Below are 18,173 nucleotides of genomic sequence, written 5' to 3'. Positions count from 1 at the left end.
CAGAGTGTATGGATGAATACGTGATACAGAGGGACTTCCCATCCCAGCTGGGAAAGATTCTCAGCAACAACTGGCTTACTATTCATGGAGGCGTACTGCACACAAGCCCAAAAGTCAGCACTCTCCTGATCTTCTGTCTCTGCTTATGAGTCCCCCAAAGTCAGCAATGCCGTGATCCACTGTGAAGGCTCCACAGGAAACCTACTCTGTGGCCTTTTCAGAAGACCATGACCTGCTTTGGCCATGGGTTCAGAACAGGGTGCTCAGAACTGCATTGATGAGACTGCCCACAGCTCAGCTGTGCATGCATCCATCTGGCTCTTGGGCCATCTGCATGTTAGACATGGGCTCTGGACTCAAAGTTGGGGGTCCCTCATTTATTTCCTGTGTGCATTTTTTTTTTTTTTTTTTTTTTAGGGCCACACCAATAGCATGTGGACATTACCAGGCTAGGGGCCAAACAGGAGCTGCAGTTGCATCTATGCTACGGCCACAGCAACACCAGATCCGAGCCACATGTGCAAACTACACCACAGCCCATGGTAACACTGGATCCTTAACCCACTGAATGAGGCCAGGAATCAAACCCTCGTTCTCAGGGATACTGGTTGGGTTTGTTACCGCTGAGCCACAATGGAACTCCCTGTGTGTTTTTAATAAAACTACCTACCCATGCTTGGTGCTGGAATTTTCCTCTATATAATGTTTCCTATATTTTATGGAGTTTCCATCGTGGCTCAGTGGTTAACGAGTCTGAGTAGGAACCATGAGGCTGCGGGTTCGATCCCTGGCCTCACTCAGTGGGTTAAGGATCCAGCGTTACCTTGAGCTGTGGTGTACGTTACAGATGCGGCTTGGATCTGGTGTTGCTGTGGCTCTGGCGTAGGCCTGTGGCTGCAGCTCCGATTCGACCCCTAGCCTGGAAACCTCCATATGCTGCAGGAGCAGCCCAAGAAATAGCAAAAAAAAGAAAAAAAAAAGTTTCTTCTATTTTGAATGTATTAGTAAATAGATATCAATAAAATCTAATTTAATGGATTAGATAAAATAATTTGTCTAATTTATTAGATAAAATAAAATGTAATGGGATGGTTGGGAAAATTAAGAAAGCTGATAAAGAGGGTCCCGCCTGATGCTGGGGACAGATGAAGTGTTCAGATGTCAGCTGAACTGCTGACATGAGACTGACCAATATGCTCAGGCCACCGCAGAGGCTTTTTTTTTTCTTTTTAATCATACACTGAAAAGGTTTTTCATTTCTCAAAAATTCCTGCCAAGGAAACAGGAATTGTTCTGTCTTTACTCCCCGGAAAGTTCCCAGGCAAAAATTCAACATGTGAGATAAACCTCCAAATCCCCCAAGTTCGACCCACCTCCACTAACTAAAATGCAGCATTTTCCCGTTTCCTCCTCTTTCCGTGTTCCAGGCAGTTAATGAGAAGGTGCGGGTTAAGAGTAGTGGTTTCCCCTAAAATACATTCCTTGACCTTCTGCCCTTTCTAAAGGTGTTTCCCTCTGCAACATTTGAAGAACTGTAAAGTTTCACTTTTCCCACGAGATAGCCAGTGACCACGTAAGCGAGCTGCTAACCGAAAGGCTGGACAAGAAGAAGCGGGAAAAAGAATGTTCCCAGGGAGATACGACTTACCGCACCCATTTGCCTGGAAGCCTTGTGACACGGTAAGGACGAATCTTTCCCTCCTGGAGAGATCGGCCCTCCTGAAACACGAAGATACCAAGGAATCAACACACCGTGGGATCAACATTGGCAAGTGGGCATAACAGGAAATTCAAAAGAATACACTGTCCCGCTGTGTCCTCTTCTTTAAGGGGCTAAGAATTCAGCATCGCCGCAGCCGGGGCTCGTGGCTCAGATTCAGTCCCTGGGAACGTCCATATGTTGCTCCTGTGGCCATTTAACAAAGCAGCAGCAGCAGCAGCACACTATTTAGATATTAGTGGGGAAAGCTAAATGGAACTTGGTTTTCAAAAGTTACCTTACGGTTTCTAACGCGGAGACCCCAGAGAGTGGCAGGAAATAGGTGTGAAACGCTGACAATAGATACAGAGTCCACAGTCTTTATTGTAAGCAACGGCCTAAGAGCGAGAGGCCCTCACATTTAGTTATGAAAGGAAAAAAAGAAAAGAAAAGCTTTCTCCAAAGAATTAATCGTGGCTACTGAGGTGACTACAGGATTCTGACTATGAGAAAGACAGGAAAGTATTAGCAGACAACGGAGACCTGGGATGAGAAAAGAAAGGGCTCTTTGAGAAACTTAAAAACATCCCCCATCTTGTTAATGACTGCCCAAGAATCTTCCTCTTTCACACTCCAGGGGTGAATGATCATTCTTTCTCTCTCTCTCTTTTTTTTTTTTTTTTTTTTTGTCTTTTTGCCATTTCTTGGGCCGCTCCCATGGCATATGGAAGTTCCCAGGCTAGGGGTCCAATGGGAGCCTACACCACAGCCACAGCAACGCGGGATCCGAGCCGCGTCTGCAACCTACACCACAGCTCACGGCAACGCCGGATCCTTAACCCACTGAGCAAGGCCAGGGATTGAACCTGCAACCTCATGGTTCCCTGTCGGATTCATTAACCACTGCGCCACCACGGGAACTGCTGATCATTCTTCCTCTTGATCCATCAGCAGCATCTGACACACCCAGACTTCCTCCTTTAAAATAATACTTTCTCTCTTCGCGGCCTTCAGGAGCTGATGATCCCCCTGGAGCCCGTCTCCCCACGCCCACTCCCTGCGTCGTCACTGGAACACCCCCTTCTTCCTGCCTCTCCTCACTTCCTCAGAGTTGACGCCCTTCTCTTCTCTGGCGGTGCTTACTCCTCAGGTGCCCCCCAAATCCCATCCCTGTGCTGGGGCACCTCCAGCCTCCCCTCTCTCTAAAAGCCAGACTCCTGCATCCAGCAGTGCGTGGTGTCTCCTCACGGGCTTTGCAAAGGTAACACAATCAAAGGGAACTCTTCATTCTCACCCAGGCATCCAATCCATTCCTTCCCCGCAAAGCCTCCCCTGGGCCACGAGGGACCCTTCTGAGGCACCCTCTGCTCGGCCCCAAACCTGAGTGTTTCCCTGACTCCTCTCTCTCCCCGACATCCCACATCCACTCCTTCGGCGCATCCCAGCCACTCTTCGTCTAGATTTTACTGTGAATCGGGACGGGCGCTTTACCTCTGCTGTGTTCGATGCCCCAGCCCCAGACCAGGCACCATCAGCTTCCCCTGGCCTCCCCCCGAGGCTCCCATCCCATCTCCCTGCTTCTGTTTTTCCTCTCTTGCCTAAGTCTATGCTCTAGAGCAAACACGGATTCTTTTTAACGGGAAGGAGTTCCTGTTGTGGTACAGCAGAAATGAATCTGACTAGTATCCATGAGGATGCGGGTTCGATCCCTGGCCTTGCTCCGTGGTTTGGGGATCTGGCCTTGCCGTGAGCTGTGGCAGAGGTCGCTGACACGGCTTGGATCCCACATTGCTGTGGCTATGGTGTAGGCCAGCAGCTGTGGCTCGGATTCAACCCCTAGCCTGGGAACGTCCATATGCCACAGGTGCAGCCCTCAAAAGCAATTTTAAAAAAGGGAGTAAAATCCTATCATTGTCTTCCTTGGGAAATCGTGTGACTTCCCATATCGCTAAGAACACAACCCAGCCTCCTCAGGTTAGTCCACAAAGGCCTCCGTTATCCAAAAAGGCTTCAAGCACTGCTCCCATCAGCATCCACCATCTCATCATCTCCTACCGGAGGAGATGCTGTTCTTTCTGGACAGGTGCACGCCCTGCGATGCAGCACTCTCCCAGCACCTGTTCCTTACTCTCTCCCATTATCGTCTACTCTTCTCCTCTCGTGGCTCACACGTCCCTGCCACGCGTTACATCCCTTATTCACCCATTTGCTTGCTGTCCGCACCACCACTGCCACTGGCACGGAAGTTCCAGGAGGGCAGGAATCTGTTTTGCTCTCTGCTCTGCTTTCAGTGTTCAGAACAATTCCCCAAGCAGAGTGGGAAGTAATAAATGGTTTTTAAATAAAATTCATTACTAATGGAATATATTTATTTATTTAGTAAGCTACACGTCGCTTATCATATGGGTGTGGTCCAGCTCAGTGAGCTCTCTCGGTTTTATAAAGTCCGCAGTTGAATCCCTATGGGCCTGGCTGGTGGTAACAGACAAGCTTCGGCATCAGTTTCTGCGTGGATGAGCGTCACATCCCTTACACACAAACACCAAGTGTGACTTTCACCCACAGTAACTAAACCTGGACACTAACCAGTTTCTATTGAACTAAAGGTAGTAAACTGTTATCAGTACATCTGAAGGCACAGAGTCAAAGTGCTCAAGACACCAAAAAAAGCAAACAAACAAAAAGGCACACACAAGGCAAAGGCCAATGATTAATATTCACACATGTGGTGACTGACCTGAGATTACACAACCATAGGAGACGATCAAAGCCAAATCATTTGATTCATGATCAACCACATGAGCAACCTACACAGTTTCCATGGAAAACAGAGAAGCTTCTAGGGCCATCTGTCTTTCCTCTAGAATCTTCAGAAGATGGTATGAGGTCTGCCCATGAGTCTTTCTGTAAGTCGCTCCAAGCAGAAACACCTGGGGGCCTCACTGACTGACCGCCCAGTGGACCCAGGCTTCCTTCCGCACACACCTGAAATGCAGGATGGGGGCTTGAGGGAAGCGCCCTGTGAAGGTCAAGTTAAGCCTCCTTGGAGATTCCAGGAACTAAATGACTTTCACCATTAGTCACTTTCACAAGGGCCCCTTGCCATTTACTCTGGCCAAGGATCAGGAAAGTCATGAGGGAAACCAGATGCCTGGCTTTCATGACAAAATCCCGGGGATTTCTCAAGGACGGTCCCTTTCTCTTGAGCAGATTCAAATGCAGCCACAAATGGGGCACAGGCACAGACACACAGATACAAGCTACCTTGGCTCTATCACAAGAGATGACAGGAGACACAGCAATCATGCATGCACTCCTTCCGGGTTTTTTTCCGATCTATAATTTTCGTGTTTCAGAGAGGATCGTGAGACTAATACATCTGAGAATCAGGGTGTGTGCACACTGGGGGAGATTCAACCATGGAAAGGCAGATTGTTAAGAAATGTCACGTGTTTTCCATCGTTGTTACTTTAAAGTTTTATTGACCTATAGTTGATTCACAACGTTGTGATAATTTCGTTGCACAACAAAGTGATTCGGTTATGTCCTACTCTCTCCTCGTCTCTCCTTCACAGAACACATCCTGGGGGAGAACAGGGTCAGCTCGGCCCCCTCTTCAGGGTGGCCGGGGAAGTGGCTGGTATCAAAGGGCTGCTACTCGCCCACATGCCACATCGCGAGCTGAAAACAGGGATTATAAAATAGCCATTAAAGATGCCACTTGATGTGGTTATGGAACAGTTTCTAACCCCGAAGAGAACCTAAGGAAAGACAAGAATGGGGTTAGATAGGAAAGCAGGAGGAAAATGCCAGGCAGGACTGAAGGAGCGGTTGACTTCCATTCCCAAAGAGTCTCTCCTTAAAAAAATTACTGAAAGTAGCTCTGTCTCACTTTGTTTTCATCTAAGCGTCTCTCCTGGATCACGTGGCCTAAAATAGACCTTAAACTTCTCCCCTTCGCTCATCAAATTCTGTAAATGCTAATAATCAAATATACATGTCTATAATCAATGGACACCAAGTGTATTCATGCACTTATTAAACAGATATTTAATGAGCATCTACTCTGTGACAAGCACTGCTCAGACACCAGGGCCACATGATGGACAAAAAGATAAACATACTTCCTCTTATGGGAATTAGATTCTAGTGTAAGGAGAAAGAAGATAAAAAGGTGTAAATACATAGAATGCTAGATGATAATAATTGCTGTGGATGAAGCTCCATCAATGAGGATGAAAAAGTGTTTTGAAGGGCTCAGTGTAAATATGGTAGTCCGGGAAGACTTCACTGGGAAGCAAAGCCTGGCATTTTCAACCCAGCAATACCACTCCCGGGCATATATCCAGACAAAATTTTCATTGAAAAAGACACATGCACCCGTATGTTCATCGCAGCACTATTCACAATAGCCAAGACATGGAAACAACCTAAATACCCATCGACAGATGAATGGATTAGGAAGATGTGGCACAGATATACAATGGAATACTACTGAGCCATAAAAAAGGACACAACAATGCCATTTACAGCAACATGGATGGAACTAGAGACTCTCATACTGAGTGAAGTAAGTCAGAAAAAGAAAGACAGACACCGTATGATATCATGTATATGTGGAGTCTAAAATATGGCACACATGATCCATCTACAAAACAGAACAGATCATAGACGTGGAGGACAGAGGGGAGAGGGAGGGAGTGGGATGGACTGGGAGTCTGGGGTTAGTGGATGAAAACTGTTGCATTTGGAGTGGATGGGCAATGGGGTCCTGCTGTAGAGCACAGGGAACTAATCACTTGAGATAAGGAGCAGGATGGAGGATCATGTGAGAAAAAGAATGTGTGTGTCAGTGTATAGGTGTGTGTGTGTGTGTGTGTGTGTGTGTGTGTGTGTAAACTGGGTCACTGTGTGCTACAGCAGAAATTAACAGGACATTGTGAATCAATTATGATAGAACATTCTTAAAAATAAATGACATTAATACATTCCTTCCCGAAGAAGAAGAAGAAAAGGGGGAGCACGTCCTCCAAGTACTCAAGTGGACGTGACAATGGGTGCAGAGGGAATGCGCCGGGCATGGCCAGGAAGACGTGGGGGTGGAGGGAAGCGCTCTGGAAGAAGATGAAGTTAGATTAGAAAAGGTCAGATGGCTGACAGCCTGGTAGTGACTTTGGCTTTTACTCTGAGTAACACGGAAAGTCGACAGAGGGTTTCGCGCAGAGGAGTGAATAATCAACTTTTCTTTTTTTTTTTTTTTAATGGCTGCTATTTTGAGACTAGACGAAAGGTGAGAGATGCAGTGAAGATAGTAAGAGAAGACTAGACAAGAGGTTGCTGCGATGATCTAAGCAGAGGATAACGACGTCTCAGACCAGGTGAGAAGCCGTGGCAGCGATAAGAAGGAGTCAGAGGCTGACTATTTTGACAACAAAGCTAACAGGATGTACTACAGACACGAAGCGAGAGGCATGGTGATTGACTCCCAAGAGGAGGGCCTGGGCACCTAGAAGAACGGAGTTTCTGTAGGTCCCTGGATCCCAGGAGGAATGCAGCAAGAGTGAGTTGAGAGGGAAGGGAAACACAGACGTCCCCACCTAGAGAGCACAATCTGCACGTTCCAGCTGCGATACTTCAATGTCGTGTGAAAAGGGGAGATCCAGGGAGAAAATAAATGCAGGGTTTTTCAGCATACGGCGGGCCTTCAGACCCTTAAGGAATTCGGCAAGAAGGGAAGAGGGATGGAGGACTGAGCCTCAGGCCACTTCAAAACGAAGACGTCAAGCCATGAAGAAGAATCGCAGTGGAAAATGAAGGAGCCCGTGAAGTGAAAGGAAAACCAGCTGTATTCTGGAAGACGGGCAAAAAAAAAAATCAAGAAGGAAGCGATAATCAAGCCTATCTGATTCTTACTCATGGTTCAGGTAAGCGGGGCTTGAGCACAGATCTTGGTTTTAGTGACACAAGATTTTAGTGATGAAGACAAGGGCCGTCTCTGGGAAATACTGAAAGCAAAACAGGACACTGAAGACAGCAGGACAGATGACTCTTCTATGGACATTTACCATTTTAAAAAAGAGGAAAAATGGGGCAGTGGCTGAAGAGGCGTCCTGAGACCAAGCAATCTGGGGTTTTGCATGGGAAACAGAGAGAGGACTCAGTCCTAGTTACCTGCTGGAGGAAACAAGCTCGCGAGCTAAAAGGGGGGCTCCCAAGGGAAGAAGTGCTGGAGCCGCCTCCTTCTGGAAGGGCCGGCACTGGCTCGGACTCCAGCGTGGACAAGGCCTCCGCGTCAATGGACAGAAACGAGATTTGTGGGCGCAGAGGCCAGGAGTCGGGGGGGGGGGGTGAGGGCACGAGCCTGTGCCTCTCCTTCTAACTGCCTCTCCTTCCTCAGTGAAATGGGAAACAAGATCATCACCCGAGAGGCGAAGCTCGAAGAATAAAACTCACAGCCTAACTGGAGCGGGAAACACCCAGGCACACGCTTGTGCCCTCATGCACCCGACTCCGGCCTCTGCGCCCCCCATTCTCGTTTCTGTCCAGAGAGGAAGGGCTGGCACCTGCGGGTCCCCTGCCGTCTCGCTCCAGATAAACATCGCGACAGGTGCCCAGGACAGAACACGATGTGCTGTACAGATGCAGGCTGACCCCGAGCCCACGCCTGCAGGGCGAGCAGAGCTGCGCACAGAGACAGACTTAAAGGAAGTAAAACGAAGGCAGGCAGGCCCAGCGGTCGCCTCTGCCTCCAGTTCTGTCCAGACTCCTTCACCACCACCAACGGGTTTCGGTTTGACACACCAGGAAGTTCTTTATGTACTTAAACTCGGTTATTTCTGGCGGGGAGGGGATGTAAGGAATGGAGCTGTATGTATTTTGTTGTTTGTTTTCAATTGGGAAAAACCCCAATCAACTAGGTTTTTATATGTGTCTTGCAAGGTCACCCATGCCCCTCTCCACCAAATATTTTCGATTTCAAAACGGGCCTAACGTTGTCTACTTTTATACAGACTGGAACTCTCTCACATGCCTCTGGAGTCTTGGATATGTTATTTTTTAAAATTAGAATGAAACAAGTCGCATAAGGACACAACACAGAGATTTGCTGTGAATGACATGACTCACCTAATTCCGTGAAAACCGTATGTTATTATTCCCTGTTACACACAGTGAACCATGGAGGGTGTTGCTGGGACTCTGTTATCAATCTCCAATGATTATTAATTCATTCAACAAACACTTTCTAAGTCTCTAGCAGGGGTCAGGCCCATGGCATACCGCAGGAAAGAACAGATAGAGACCTTTGCCTTCATGAAGCTTTATATTCAAAAGGGAGAAATAAAGATAATGGGCAGTTAACATATTAAGAGGAAATTAATATATAAGAAAGGCCTAAGGACAAGGACAGAAAAATATGGCAGGGGCAGTAGAGGAGGAAGCCAGTTTGCAGTGTATAAATGGTGTGGCCAGTATAGTTCGAGGGGCCCAGTAACATAAAAACATGGGGCCCTTTTTCAAAATTATGAAGAATTTCAAGACAGCTCCAGCAGATCCTTCACCCACACACCAGGACCCAAAAGCGCAGGTGACAGGCTCATAAAGGCAGCTTTGGCAGGAGACGAAGTCGGGTAAGCGGGTGAGGGAACATACCTGAGGGCCTCCCAGGCCCTCGCAAGAACACTGCCTCATACCCTGAGCGAAACGGCACATGATGGGAGGGTTTTAATCTGGGCGACAGCATCTGTGTTGAAACATGCGACCCCGAGTCAAAACTGGAGATGAGACCAAGGATTGTCGTAACCACCACGGTGAGAGACGGGGGTGGTTTGGTCCAAAGATGGTACCCACAGGGGCGGTCAGAAGCTGAGAGACGGTGGCTAGGTCCAAAGGTGATAGCTGCAGGGGTAGCTCCAGACTCTGACACATCTAGAAGATGAAACGCACCAGATGAGGGATGGGTTTTCGGCAGGGAGAAAGGGAAGTTTCAAAAAGAGTGAAGAATGACCCCAAGGGTTTTGGCTTGAGGAACAGAAAAATGGGAGTTGCCCTGAGTCTAAACAAGGATGTCTAGACAGCTGCAGAGGTGGTGGAGGGGGTCTAGGGGGAGTTGCTCCCCCCCGGACGTCAAGATGCCACTTAGACCGTCAGGTAGTGGCGACAGTGAGCCGGCAGCTGGATTCTCAAGGGCTGTGCTGCTCCGGAGAGTGGCTGGGCTGGAGTATACACGCGGAAGTAATCAGAAAAGCCCTGATGCTGCAGAACGGCTAGAAGGAAAGGGTGCCGACAGATACAGGGTCTCCAAAAGTTCTAGACTAATCGAAATGCTTCTGTGCCACAGTCCTCTTGACCGATGCCATCTATACTGCGGTATTTACTTTTTACTCCAAAGAACTGAGATTCGAGTCTTTTGTTTGTTTCTTCTCTCAGTGTGCAGCATGTCTTGGTGAAACCGAACACCAAGGAGTTTGAAACGTGACTGAGAAGAAGTTGGGAAAACTGTTTCTAAAGATCACCATGTGTTTTCTGCAAGAGGCGTCCTATTTGATTTTGGAAGAGACTGTTTTTTTTTTTTTAGGGCTGCACCCGCAGCCTATAGAAGTTCCCACGCTAGGAGGCGAATTGGAGCGGCCGCCTACGCCACAGCCACAGCAACACAGGGTCCGCGCTGCATCTGCGACCTACACCACAGCTCACGACAAGGCCAGATCCTTAACCCACTGGGTGAGGCCAGGGGTCGAACCGCATCCTCATGGATCCTAGTCGGGTTTGTTACCGCTGAGCCACAGTGGGAACTCCTAGACCATTTATTTTGTAGTCTTCGGAATAACCCTTCTGTTGCATTAAATGTAAAGAAAGACAACTAGCACATTTGTGTTGTCATAATGAACCCAAATTTAGATAATAAATATTCTGGAATAAATGTAATAAATAGTTGGGAAAGTTAACTAGGAGGTTGCCCAGAGGCTGCGTGTTATTTACGTTTGGCAGTGGAAAGAAGGAGCTGTCCAGAGACGGGAGAGACCAGCAAGGGACTGGGTATGGGCTGTGGCTTGTACCTCGTGAAAGGGTTGCTTGTGGCAGACATGGCACAGAGGGGCCCCTTTACCCAGCTCTTACGACTGTCTATGTTCAAGCAATGCTGTGGGAAGGCCTCAAAAGGAGGCCCGAGAGTGGAGGGCTGTTTTCCCCAGGTCTATTCGGAACCAAATCCACGAGGCCGGCCCGCCTCCCAGGACGACAGGGAGCAGCTGCTCCTCCCGGAGCATCTGGAGACAGCTTCCCTGGCAGGCCCCCGTCACCTCCTGAGAGGCGTCCTCAAGAGAGCGAGGATGCGGGGGGGCTGGGGGGGTGAAGACAGGAAACACCGGCAGGTGGAGGAGACAGACGGCAGGAGGTGAGGGCCACGGGGCCACTTCTGAGGCACCCCTTTCAAGGAGCTCAGGTATTTGAAGATGTCTTACAGAAAAGGAGTGATACTCAGACATGACAGCAAAAGACCCATCGGGGTCACTGTAGTTTAGCGCACTGTTTGTTTGTCTGTTTTTAGGGCCACACCTGGGGCATAAGGAAGTTCCCAAGCTAGGGGTCACATGGGAGCTGCAGCTGCCAGCGGATGCCACAGCCACAGCCACACAGGATCCGAGCCGCATCTGTGGCTTATGCCACAGCTCGCGGCAATGCCAGATCCTCGACCCACTGAGCAAGGCCAGGGATTGAACACGGTGCCGTGTGAGCAACTGGGGAGAGATGATTTTGGAGAGAGGCAATGTCAGGTTCTTAACCTGCTGAGCCATGATGGGAAACTCCTAGCTCACTGTTTATTGATATGATCCCCCCCCACCCCCAGTTGGTGAAAAAGATGGGCTCGCACCTGCAGGTGTTCTAGCTCCACCGAGGGCCTGAGGGACTGTGTATTTCTCAGCGGATTTCTTTGCAATGGGTTTTTCTTCGACGCGGCCCGCTGGCCACGGGGAAGTAACACAGGACCCCTTCGTCTCTCTAAGCCTAGTGAGGGGCAGTCACTTTCTTTCCAGTCTTCCTCTGATCGCCTTTCTCGAACCCGTGTCACAGTCGGAGAGATGAGCGGGAAGAGAATGCTCGAGACTAGAACCCGAAATGCGTACAGATTCACGCTGCCTGTGGCAATTGGAAACGCAGAGGCCCAAGCCTGGGAACTGTGTCTGGTCACGTATGATGGAGCATGAGAATGTGAGAAAATAGAATGCGTACGTGTGTGTGACTGGGGCACCATGCTGTACAGCAGGAAAAAAAAAAACTGTACTGGGGAAATAATTAAAAATATATATATATATGTATATATATATAAAGAGATGCAGAGACCCTTGCTGAGCAAGGGTATTACACGCCCACCGCCTCTCACAGGTCAACGGGATGAGCAAACCCTAGAGGTGATGCTATTCAGCAACTCGGGGTGCTATGGGTTCCAGTGCTGCTTCCAGTGCTGTTTTCAAGGCCAGTGTCAAGTAGAGCTCTTCCGCCTTCCAACGTGCATTCAGTTTATCCTCGGAAGCAAAGACAGCTTCCATCTGGGGGTGTATGAATGGGCCAGAAGAGGTGAATTGGCCCTAATACATGAAGAGAAGAGGGAATATGTCTCCTTTTCATGTTTTTTTTTTTTTTTTTTTTTTTTTTTTTTTGTCTTTTTGCTATTTCTTGGGCCGCTCCCGCGGCATATGGAGGTTCCCAGGCTAGGGGTCTAATCGAAGCTGTAGCCACTGGCCTACGCCAGAGCCACAGCAACGCGGGATCCGAGCCGCATCTGCAACCTACACCACAGCTCACGGCAATGCCGGATCGTTAACCCACTGAGCAAGGGCAGGGACCGAACCTGCAACCTCATGGTTCCTAGTCAGATTTGTTAACCACTGCGCCAACACGGGAACTCCATGTTTTTTTTTTTTTAACTTTTTTTTTTTTTTTGGCTCTGTCCATGGCATGTGAAAGTTCCCGGGCCAGGGGTTGAACCTCCGCCACAGCTGTGACAACACTGGATCCTTAACCCACGGCAACACTGGGGAACTCCTCCTTTTCATGTTTTAAAAAATATAACTATCTCCTGCAGTTTCAAACGGGATAAAACATGCCTAACTGTTAAACTTTAAGTTTTGTAATCTGAAAATAACAAAAAAGCTTTAGGATTATATCATGTATGTCAGGTAACTTTTTCATTCTGAGACGTCACATAAAATAGAGTTTCTGAGAGTTCCCGTTGTGGCTCAGCGGTAAGGAATCCAACTAGGATCCATGCGGATGAAGGTTCGATTCCTGGCCTTGTTCAGTGGGTTAAGGATATGGCACTGCCATGAGCAGTGGTGTAGGTCGCAGATGCAGCTCAGATCCCACACTGCTGTGGCTGTGCTGGAGGCCGGCACCCAGAGCTCTGATTCGACCCCTAGTCTGGGAACTTCCATAGGCTGCTGGTGTGGCCCTAAAAAGAAAAAAAAAATCATTAAAAAATAAGTAAAATGAGGAGCATTTAAAAAAAAAATAGGGTTTCTCAGCCCAGGCATGACAGACAGGTGGGCTGGATGGTTTTCACTGAAGGAGGGCACCCTGTGCCCACAGCACATGGACCACCACCCCAGTCTCTAACCTGCCTCAGAGTTTTCTTTTTTCTTTTTTCTTTTTCTTTTTTTTTTGTCTTTTGTCTTTTTAGGGCCACATCCGTGGCATATGGAGGTTCCCAGGCTAGGGGTCTAATCAGAGCTGTAGCCGCCGGCCTACGCCACAGCCACAGCAACAGAGGATCTGAGCCGAATCTGCGACCTACACCACAGCTCACGGCAACCACTCCAAGTGTCTCCTGAAGCTGCTGTTCCCTGGGTGGCAAAAGCACCCCTGCCAGAGAACCACCGACACAGGATCTATCACTTTACCATTATAATAGAGATGGAAAGTTCTTTTTCAGGCTATATTTTGTTATTCTTTCATGGTGGACAACCATTTTGAGGTCACTGACCAAGGGAAGATGGCACAGCGTTGCCAAAAGGATGATATAAAACATCCCTCCTCCCCAAATCATCACACCATGTACCCTGTCACTTGAAGAAGCACACAGTGATCCTTTATCTCTGTAGCACAGCCTACTGCTCCCTGATGACACAGCTGACTAACCTACTTCCTTCTTCAGAAATGCAACGGCCTAGAAACAGCAAGTCTCAGGCAATTTCTGTCCACTCAGTAGGATCTATGTCACTAAGCCGGGCAACCGGCAGGAAGACCACAAAACTCCGCTGGAGGAGCCTGTCAGTTTGTCATTTGTTTACTGATAACGGCTTAACTTTGAGCACACGGTACCACGGGTATCTTTTAGAAACAACTGCTTTTCACGTCTGACATTTAAGAGGCTCTTTGATAATTACTTAGATTTCCATTCCACGGGAGAAAGGAAATGGGTAGAAACTTGGAAATGACTGGACTCAATAAATAAGTCCAGGCTCTTTTTTTTTTTTTTTTTTCTTGTGTAACCCGTGACAGTCTTGTTTGCCCTTGGATGAAAAGCTCATATGCCAGAGTCCCTGCAGCTACACCACTTCTTCCCAGGAGTATAAGGAGGATCTTTGGGGTGGAGCGTATTTTCAAGACTAGATGAACAAGCCACTGATTTCAAGTAATATTTGGTGTAAAATGAAACCAGCAAAGTCACTGAATCTGGCTAGTTTCTATACTATATGATGTTCACTCTTGATGGCAGTTGAACTGCTGATCCTGTTTGGCTGACTTTCTTCCATTAGGTATCAAAGGTCTGGAGACGAAGAAACAAAACTTGGCACAGGTGGATGTTTGGAAATAATGCGGACACAATGTTGCATTCAACCCCTATTTTTAAACTTCCTCTACTTAAACTTTTTTCAGAGCTCTCCCCCTTTCAAAGGAGTTCTCCAGACCAGAACATTCAGGTGGTGCCATGTCTGAAAAAAAAAAAAAAAAAAAAAAGGATGTAAAGAGGAAAAACCTGTTTCAATTATTCCCAGGCTGTTTTAATGAGGAACCAGCAAGAAAGGAGGGAACAGGATCTTCCTCTGCTCTCAGACCAGAAAACAGAGCAGCAGAGTCAGGTGGATACTTTCTACTGTGAGCGAAACTTAGCCAGATAATAACATGCAGACGTCTGAATAAAACTTCATTCTTTGGAAAGTCTTCAGATGTTTTTCGGTGAATTTCTTGCTGCACATAAAACGATTTTTGAGAAATGTTTTTCCCTCTCTAATTAAAAAATAATAATAATATTCAATAGCAACTGTCAAGACGGGGAGAAAAAAAGGAAAGAAAACAAGCCAAGCCGCAAAGCCCCATCTTCGCCGAGTTCCTGTTCGCTCAGGGCAGCTTGTGACGTAGGCTCGCTCTATTTTGAATTGACAGATTAGACACATTCATTCAGAGAGGAAACTGGCTTTGGCACAGTCTGCAGAAGAAAATAGCATTCACAGAACTGTTATTCAAGAAGAAGCCCACAGCGCTGTATTTCTTGTTTAAATGAACCTTAGCTTAGCTCACACAAGAGGGAAAACAGGTGTATTTTACAGTGGGTGACTTCTGATTTAAAATGTGAACAAAGCCTTGTCAACAATTATTGGAATCTGACAAAGAACCATACCTCATAACCTAGGGGGTGGCGGGTTTGGGGTCCCGCTGCTGGAACCCCAGCAGCATTGGAAGAGGGAGACCTGCTTTGCTCCGGGTGCCTTACAGAGCCTGGAGCGGTGCTGCCTTGTTTACCCGCAACCACCTCGGGGCTGAGATGGGAAACAGCTGTGCTTGTGACATCAGCAGCAGAGCTGAGATGCTCAGGCTACCAAGTTCTTTGCCCAGGCCTGCCCGGCCTTGTCTGTAACCCTCACCTGGCACTGAAGCTTCTTGGAACTCTGAGATGTCACATCTCCGCCTAGGATCGAATTTAATGCAATAAAGAATAATTCTCTTACGGAAGAGACCTGGTCCACCCTTTTGAACAAGAAGCGTGCGTGCCTGAAATGTGAAGATGATTTCTGGCTGCCATAATTTCATGGCCTTGGACCACTGTGCGCCATAGACTACCGCTCTGCTCTAAACATTTAGGCAATTCCATAGCAACGCACATAAATCACGGCCCCTAGAGGTCTGCATTCCTCCACCTCTGTGTCAAGGACCAGAGAAACTCCTGAGGAGAGGAGCCAGGCTGCGGAGCACTGCGTCTGAACTGCTCCCTTGTGGTAGCGATCGCGGGAACTTGGAACAGAAACGCATCCCAGGATTTTACATTCCGTTCTTGACATGCCTCCCCCACCCCAATCCTTGCAGTTCTCTGGTTTGATCTAAACGGCATCAAGTAATCCTCTTATTCAATTCTTTGAAGGGCTAATAAAAGGTGACTACTTTATAGCTCATCTTCTTTTTCTTTCCAAAGTGGAAAACTAGATTATCACCTTTCTATTACCTAACGTGTTTTGTATAAAAGTATTACTGGAGAGGACAGAGGTGCACATGTGTCTTTCTAAGGTCTCCTTCTCCTTCTGTGGCTCTTGACTTGTGGAAGTACATTCCTCATTGCGGCTTGCCTTTGACCCAGACAACAAAAATTCTACTTTATCATAATAGCCATTGGCATTCAAATCGGGTTTCTACAGTGTCCAGCACAGAGGTTTTGTTTTTTGTTTTTTTGGGGTTTTTTGTCTTTTTGTCATTTTAGGGCCACACCTGCCAGCATATGGACGTTCCCAGGCTAGAGGTCCAATCGGAGCTGTAGCCACAGGCCTACAGGGATCCAAGCTGCATGTGTTACCTGCACCACAGCTCACAGCAACGCCGGATCCTTAACCCCTGCGGGAGGCCAGGAATCAAACCCATGTCCTCATGGATCCTAGTCGGGTTCGTTAACCACTGAGCCATGACAGCAACTGCCCAGCACAGAGGTTTTGTTTTTTTTTTTTTTTTTTTTTATTTTCATTTTAGCAGCTTAAACAACAAACATTTCTCTTCTCAGACTTTCTCCAGAAGCAGACTAGCTGGGCGGTTCTGGTGTAAGATCTCTCGTTCATGAGACTGTGGTCAAGCTGTCCGCAGGGTCCACAGCCATCCGTTTTCATATTCTTGGCTTTGTTATATAACGTTCAACAGATTCTCTCTTTTCCTTTTTGGGTTTAAATTTGCCATTAAGGGATTTGTCCTTTGTCATTAAGGGATCATCAGCCTCCCTCTGGCTGAAGCATCTCGTCTTCACGTGACGTCCTTGGAAAGCAGGACCATTGGTTGAAATAATCCCCCTACTGCATCGGTGGGGAGGGAGCCCTGAAGCAGGTCCAGTCAGGGGGACCACTCCAAGTCCCCGGGGCTCCGTCCGCTGGTCAGAGGTGCACATAAATCACCGGACCTCCTGTGAGATGCAGATTCCGCTTCCTGAGCCTGCGATCCGGCATCAAACGCAGAGATTTTCAAACAATGTGCGCGGTACCCCCTCTGCCGCATCCTCCCTCTATCAACCTTACGAGGCAAGTAACTACCCTCCCCACATTCTGTTCAAACATCTTCCGAGACGTTACTCTCCAGCTGCAAAGGCCCTACTTACGTCCCGGTGATGTCTCCTCACACGGGTCTAAACTTACTGCCTGATACTTGGCTTCTTTTCAACTGTGTCCTGTAGTCATTTGCAGAATCGCTTCTACAGCCGTCACACCTGACCCTCAAACCACCTGTGTGGCAGGCAAGGCCAACAATATCCCAGCTTTGTGAACAAGGAAATAGGCACAGAAAGGGCACGTTCTCAAGGTCACGAAGCTAAGCTGCGGCACTGAAACTCCAGCTCTACATACCAGTTCCCCAAACTTAATTCTTTTTTTTTTTTTTTTGCCTTTTTTAGGGCCGCACCTGTGGCATAAGGAGGTCCCCAGGCTTGGGGTCGAATTGGAGCCACAGCCACCGGCCTACGCCTCAGCCATGCCAGATCCAAGCTGCATCTGTGACCTACACCACAGCTCAAGGCAACACTGGATCTTTAACCCACTGAGTGAGGCCAGGGATGGAACCTGCATCCTCATGGATACCAATCAGATTCGTTTCCGCCGAGCCACGATGGGAACGCCCCCAAACTTAATTCTGCCTCCCCAAGGCCAAATAACAATAGTACCACAATCAAACCTGCGAAAGATTTCAGCCCATCTTAAAGACCTGCAGCAACTGAGAACTGGAAATGGCCTTACAGGTTATGAAATGTAATGGGCCCCCCTTTATACACTGTGGCTCTGGGACTCCAGGACTATGTGACACTGCAGAGCTACTCGGCCGTACCATGACCTACTGACCTCCAGAGACGGCATCTTCTGCTACACTTGACGATCTCACTCCCTTAAAAGCCCCCTGGCTTTTTTTTTTTTTTTTTTTGCTTTTTAGGACCACACCCATGGAGTATGGAAGTTCCCAGGCTAGGGGTTGAATGGGAGCTACAGCTGCCAGCCTACACCTCACGGCAGTGATGGAT

General features: G+C 48.0%; 1 protein-coding gene across 3 annotated transcripts in view; it reads right to left on the bottom strand.

The window, feature by feature from the left end:
* The window catches only part of LOC102166310 (uncharacterized), a 671,646-nt gene that overhangs the window by 266,840 nt on the left and 386,633 nt on the right, over positions 1 to 18,173 (bottom strand). For all 3 annotated transcript variants that reach the window (XR_014817249.1, XR_014817251.1, XM_084979028.1), the window contains one exon: positions 1,649 to 1,719. The gene's annotated coding sequence lies outside the window, so the exon portion shown is untranslated. The remainder of the gene's footprint in view (positions 1 to 1,648; positions 1,720 to 18,173) is intronic.

This window comes from Sus scrofa, chromosome 10 (genome assembly GCF_054392235.1).
Source record: "Sus scrofa isolate SSC_HxYL_T2T_F1_AM1 chromosome 10, Sscrofa_HxYL_maternal_Yorkshire_Landrace_v2.0, whole genome shotgun sequence".
NCBI lineage: Eukaryota > Metazoa > Chordata > Mammalia > Artiodactyla > Suidae > Sus > Sus scrofa.
This window is presented reverse-complemented; position numbering and strand designations above follow the sequence as displayed.